The sequence below is a fragment of the Miscanthus floridulus genome, chromosome 6, assembly GCF_019320115.1.
Source record: "Miscanthus floridulus cultivar M001 chromosome 6, ASM1932011v1, whole genome shotgun sequence".
NCBI lineage: Eukaryota > Viridiplantae > Streptophyta > Magnoliopsida > Poales > Poaceae > Miscanthus > Miscanthus floridulus.
In genome coordinates, this window is record NC_089585.1 from 136,533,511 (window position 1) to 136,539,605 (window position 6,095).

The 6,095-nt window shown below is 46.0% G+C and overlaps 1 pseudogene; it reads right to left on the minus strand.

Moving 5' to 3' along the window:
* Nucleotides 1-3,381: 3,381 nt before the first annotated feature.
* Nucleotides 3,382-4,685, minus strand: LOC136461456 (uncharacterized; annotated as a pseudogene).
* Nucleotides 4,686-6,095: the final 1,410 nt, after the last annotated feature.

Below are 6,095 nucleotides of genomic sequence, written 5' to 3' on the forward strand. Positions count from 1 at the left end.
ACATGTCACTCTAGGGAACTCACATCACCAACAGTGATGGACGTGTGGTCACTATGCTGCCTACTCCCTATATGGCCACTGACCAGCACGCTAGTTCACCACGTCGCCCGCCGAGACAGAATGGGACATCACGACCCGCTGACAACATTGGGGCATGGCATCAGTGATGAATAGGTGCTCGACATGGAGCCACCCCTATCACCATTTGTAGTGTTGGCGGGACCCACATAAAGCAGAAGAAAGGCCCGGCGGTCCTGGAAGCCTTCCTCTCCTTGGCTCTTCTCCCTCTTTCTCTCTATGTAGCCTGCTCTTCCCTTTCATCTATAAAAGGGAAAGCAGGATGCCCTAGGAGAGAGGACAGTGGTTCACCACTCTACACGACTGTAGACATCAAAACACATGCCCTAACACGCCTTAGGAGCACACGCACATCAGAGACTTGGGACATGTCCCTCTCTTGCTCGTTTGTAACCCCTACTATAAACTTTTAGTGCTAGTAACATGAGCAACAGCGATGAACTAGACATAGAGACTTTCTGCTTGAACCAGTATAATAATCATGTCCTCTAAGCACACCATCCGAGCCAGACATGTAATACTAGAAATTTACTAGTTGGTAACTTGAAACACCAATAGGTGGCCTTCACTATGCGCCACTGACCGGACGTGGGGTCAGAGTCCGGTCACTGCCCAAGGTAGAGTCCGGTCACTACGAGACTTCTCCTTTTGACCCCAAACTTCACCACTCTTGATCAAATGTGCCAACCACCAAGTGTATCACCTTGTGCATGTGTGTTAGAATATTTTCACAAACATTTTCAAGGGTGTTAGCACTCCACTAGAATCTAAATGCATATGCAATGAGTTAGAGCATCTAGTGGCACTTTGATAACCGCATTTTGATACGAGTTTCACCCCTCTTAATAGTATGGCTATCGATCCTAAATATAAACACACTCACTAAGTATCTTGATCACCAAACCAAAAAGCTTCTATCAAGTTTCACCTTCGCCTTGAGCTTTTTGTTTGTCTCTTTCTTCTTTTCCAAGCCAAGCACTTGATCACCATGGCCATCACCACCATCACCATGATCTTCATTTGCTCCACCACTTGGAATTGTGCTACCTATCTCATGATCACTAGAGCAAATAGGTTAGCACATAGGGGTTTATCAATTCACCAAAACCAAACTAGAGCTTTCAACATCACAGGAATTTTATAAAGAATTGGCCTCAGCTTATGAATCTAGTGGTGTAATTCATTGTTTAATTCATTGATGGCTGCCATACAAATAAAAAGCCAATAGAACAGCAAGGTACAAAAATGCAAGCAATAGAAGATTTAAACAGTCATGAAAACCCAAGGTCATGGCAGGCATGGAACCTATTTGGCTATCCATCCTCTGCCATCAGCCATGTGGAGTTGCTAGAGGATGGATGGTTCAGATAGATTTGATGACAGTCATGAAAACCAACAAGAAGAAGCAATGGAAACCAACAGCAGCCACCTCATTTTTGCTGACAGTTTGCATCATAGGCCTTTTAAGTTTCCCACAGTACCCACCAATCCAAAGAAACAAAGCAAATAGTTCATAAGTAAGACAATAAACAACAACTGGTCTCAAATAAAGTAGCCAACAGAGGCTACAAATAGTTCCTTACAACAATAGGTTCTGCCCAATAGTTTGGGGCTCAAATGCCTACCAAGGTGCCCTCGGGTACATATAGTTAGCCACCCTCCCAATAAAGAACCCAAAAGGATCAGTGTGAGTCGGACAAGTAAGCTCCACAAAATACGTACAACAAAGTGTGCTCAATTGTAGTCAAAAGAAGAGAGAGTGGGTGGGGAGGTGGAGGAACTATACATCTCAACAGTCAACCCCCTCATTGGCCATGCAACCTAGCAGGAAGTGGAACTACATGTAGTAGTTCTTGACTAGGCAGTTTCTAAGCCAAATGTCCCTATGGCTATCACTCATGCCAACAAAGCATCTGCCTTGGGCCTTATTGTCTAGTAGGTCGGTCTAGGCAACTATCAGTGCCTCCTCAGTAAAGCCAGGTATCTCCATCATAGCAAGGTAGAGGTTAGCATCAACATGGGCTAGTCCAGTCTCCCTAAGAGCATTGGCAACATTGTTGACAACATCAGACATGTTTGTCAACATAAGCATCTCATCCTCACTAAAGTTGCCTCTCTTCCTCTTTCCACCCACAACTGAGGACAACAGCTCTATGGCCTTGCTGCCTTCTCCAGCCTCTGTTTGGGTCTTGGTAGTAGGGACAAGGGGAGAGGGAGCACCCTCAGCCTTAGCCGCAACACTATCTGCATGGTTCACCCCTAGGGCATCACTAGACCCTTGTGCAAACCTACCAGTGGCCATGCCATGGCCAAAGATGGACTCCATCTCTGTGTAGAACCTTATAGGGTAGTTTAGAAATTCTACATCTTTAGGATGGTCCTACAGCAGGGGGGTACATTTTTAGGTAACTAATAGAAAGTTGTAGGTGCATGGAGGAAAGAGGAAAGAAAACACAGATCTACCTTGCAGTGGCCTAGGTAGTGCTCCCCCTCAAGCATGATAGCATTGACATCACTATCCCACAAAGGCACCACTAAGATCTTTTAGCTTACATATCCTAGCCCACTTCTACCTCCATTTCCTCATATGGTTGTACATCTGAATTGGGCTCACCGCCTCCCCACTGTACTCCTTAAGTGCTTTGGCCACATAGTTAACATCTTTGTCCTTGAAGACCTTGTCAGGCCTACTACCATCACTAACAAGCTGAGCCATCCTTCTAAGAACAAAACTAGAGGTGTTGTTGTTCCACCTCATGGCCCTAGCACCCCCAGCAGCAGCACCATTAGCTACACCTACAATAGCAGCACCAGCACCAGCCAGAGCAGCTACACCAGCACCAGCTAGACTAGCAACAACTACAGCAGCACCAGCACTAGCTAGACCACCCCCACCAAGCCATTCATTACATTAGCAGCTGCCACAAACCCCCTTAACCACCAAGCACATCCAAAGGGAGTGACGCCATCCTATATTGGTTCCTAAGTAAATAGATGTACAATAAGATAAGAATGGTTAACAGGAAACAACTAAGACATAATGTGTGACCATGGGATACACCCATGCAGTCCTAGCACCATATTCCTTGTATGGTGCAAGGATAGTATGGATGTGTCTCATGATCACACAACACTTAAGATGCACAATTGAGCATAGCATGAACAATGAGGAAACATGAAACAATTAAGACAAATTGATCTTGGTCTCAACCATGTCCCACAAATTATTACACATCCATTACACAATCATGAGCTCCATAGCAGGGTAATCAAACTGAATTCAAGAACATAGTTAATGAATGATCAGATCCTAGAGGTACCCCTTCCTTCCCACATAGCATTGCAGATGGCATCCCTCTTAATAGCCATGGCATTGGACTCTTGGGATTGGCTCTCACTAAAAGGCAGGGTGTCAAGTGGGTTAGGTTGGGTTCCAGTTAAACCCTCCTCAGTTGTCACTACTTGGTCAATCCCAAAACCTAGGATCCAATTGTGCAGAATACAACATGCCAATACAAGCTTCACCTATGTCTTATATGGGTGAAAGGGCTTGTTGTCTAGGAATCGAAACATGTTCTTCAAAGCCCCAAAAGCCCTCTCCACTGTGCCCCTTAGTGATGAGTGCCTTAGGTTAAAAAGCTCCTTTGCATTGGTTGGGTGGTTTCTGTTCCCATACTCAGTCAAGTGGTACCTAACCCCCCTATAGGGGGGTAGGAAGCCACTTCGGCATGCATAACCAGCATCTACTAGGTAGAATTTACCTACAATTGGTGGACATCTACTGTGAGTCTATGTGGCAATTGTAAGGACATAAGTGCATTGACTAGGTAGTGCAGTTACCTGGTGGGACAGTGAACCCATCATCCCTCTTAATGGCATCAGCCAAGATAAGTGCATCATGGGTAGAGCCCTCTCAGCCAGCAAAGACATAAGTGAACTTTAGATCAAAGTCCACAACAGCCATGACATTCTGTGTGGGGTTGTGTTTCCTACCCCTAAAAGCAACTTGCATGTGTCTAGGCACCCTTGCCAACACATGTGTGCCATCAATGGCACCAATGTAGTCCTAAAAACCATGCAAGTGAGATAGCAGTACATGTGAATATGTACATCTACCTAATGCAGGAACATGTGCTTCACAGTTACCTTGAAAAATGGATTCCACCTATGGCTTCCAAATACCTTTGGGTGAATGGCAGTACTAGGAGGCTTGATCATTTCATTCCTAAGTTCACCAACAACATACAAGACCTGATGGAAGTGCCTGTGGACAGTTTCTATGGACCTCCTAAAAGACTAGTGGACAACTCTAAACCTTTGGTTGTGCCCAACCACATGAAAGAACATTGCAACCTGCTCCTCTACTATGCATCCTTCCCTTTTAGATACAAGGCTCCTATCTCTAAGAAGATTGCATAAAGCAAAAAAGGGGCTCTAGTCATCCTAAGCATGGAAAGGCACTCTCCATCAGTGGAGTTATAGATAGCACTTAGGGTCTGTTGCTTGTGCTACTCAGCTTCATTTCTAAGTGCATACAATAGAGGGTCAGGTTTAGATTCAGGTTTAGGCTTTTTCCTTTTAAGCCTAGTGATCACAAAGGAAACCATGACAACAACCATGGCAGCTGCTTGTTTACACATCATCTCACAGCTATCAGAGGGATCCATCTACATGTATATAACAATGAAACAGGAACTCAGATCATCATACCCTGCCTGGCTTCAACATGATTGTACAATGATTAAAGAAGCATATTTAGCATGGCTGCATGTAAAAACATGCCTCCTAAGTACCTAGGACACCATCATCGACCGTAAGAACAAAATACAGGGCAATCCATGGCAACCATCACAACCATGAAACACATTAGGTGCAAAATGGACACTAAACAGATAGGGCATCATCAGATAGAACAAGCTACTGTAACAACCAGCATCAATCCAATAACAAATGAAACCCTAATCCGTCATGAAATAGTAGCTTGTACTCAGAATAAATGAATGAACAGTGAACTGCAACTATGATAACAAACCCTAGCATCATCGCCATCAAGAAAGAGGGGGATTGGGGGTCGATTCACCTCGGGGTGGTCATTGGAGCAAAGGAGCGACGTAGCTAGGAGAAGAAGAAGAACCGATGATGAAGAGGAAGCAGATTTGGACAGAGAGTAAGCAGATCTGGCCGGGGGAACACAACCACACCACCTCAGCAATAGAAGAAGATGGAAGAAGACGGCCGCCTGCACAGAGTCCCGCGGTCGACGGAGCAGCGCCGCGTCGAAGCAGATCCAAGGCGAGGGAACGGAGACAAAGCCCACAGGGGAAGGACACCGCCGCGATGGACACCAGCTCTCCACCACCGCCGGTCCCTCACGTGGGTAGAGGGAGGGCCAAGAGCATGGAGACGAAGGAAGGAGACGCAGCAGCAACGACTGCTTATAAAGGCGACAGATTTCGCCGGTGGGGAGGGCGCGTGGAGGTTTTCCCCTTCCCGCGCGAGCCACCCGCCACCGTGCCAAATCGCCCCAAAATCGTCTGCCTCACGCCGCTCATAGCCGCGCCCCCAGAAAACAAACCCTAGCTTTGTTTCCCCACATCCAGGCGGGCGCGCCCTTTTGCACCGCGGCGACCAGGCTTAAGAGCGGGCTAGTGGCCCCAAACACGAGCGTTGTAGCCTAGGAGCGCTATCGGGCCGCTGGGCCATGCTTCCAAACACACTCTTTCTTTCTTTACTTTTATTTTATGCTTCAGCTATGGTTGTTGATTCACTACTTATGTAAGTCTGAGTGATGCTACTTTCTTTCGGTGTACTTTTGCAAACGGCCAACGGTGAGTTTTTTTCTCATCATTTTTTTCGCTAATTTCCATAAAGATAAGTGTGCTTTTGATGGCTACATACTACGCTTGTTGTCATGTGCACCTTTTGTTTTCTTCTTTTTCCACGTGCTACCTGTTTCCTCTTGGATTCAGATTGGCATTCATTCAAACTCTAGCCTCCCAATTCCCAAATGGTTGTTG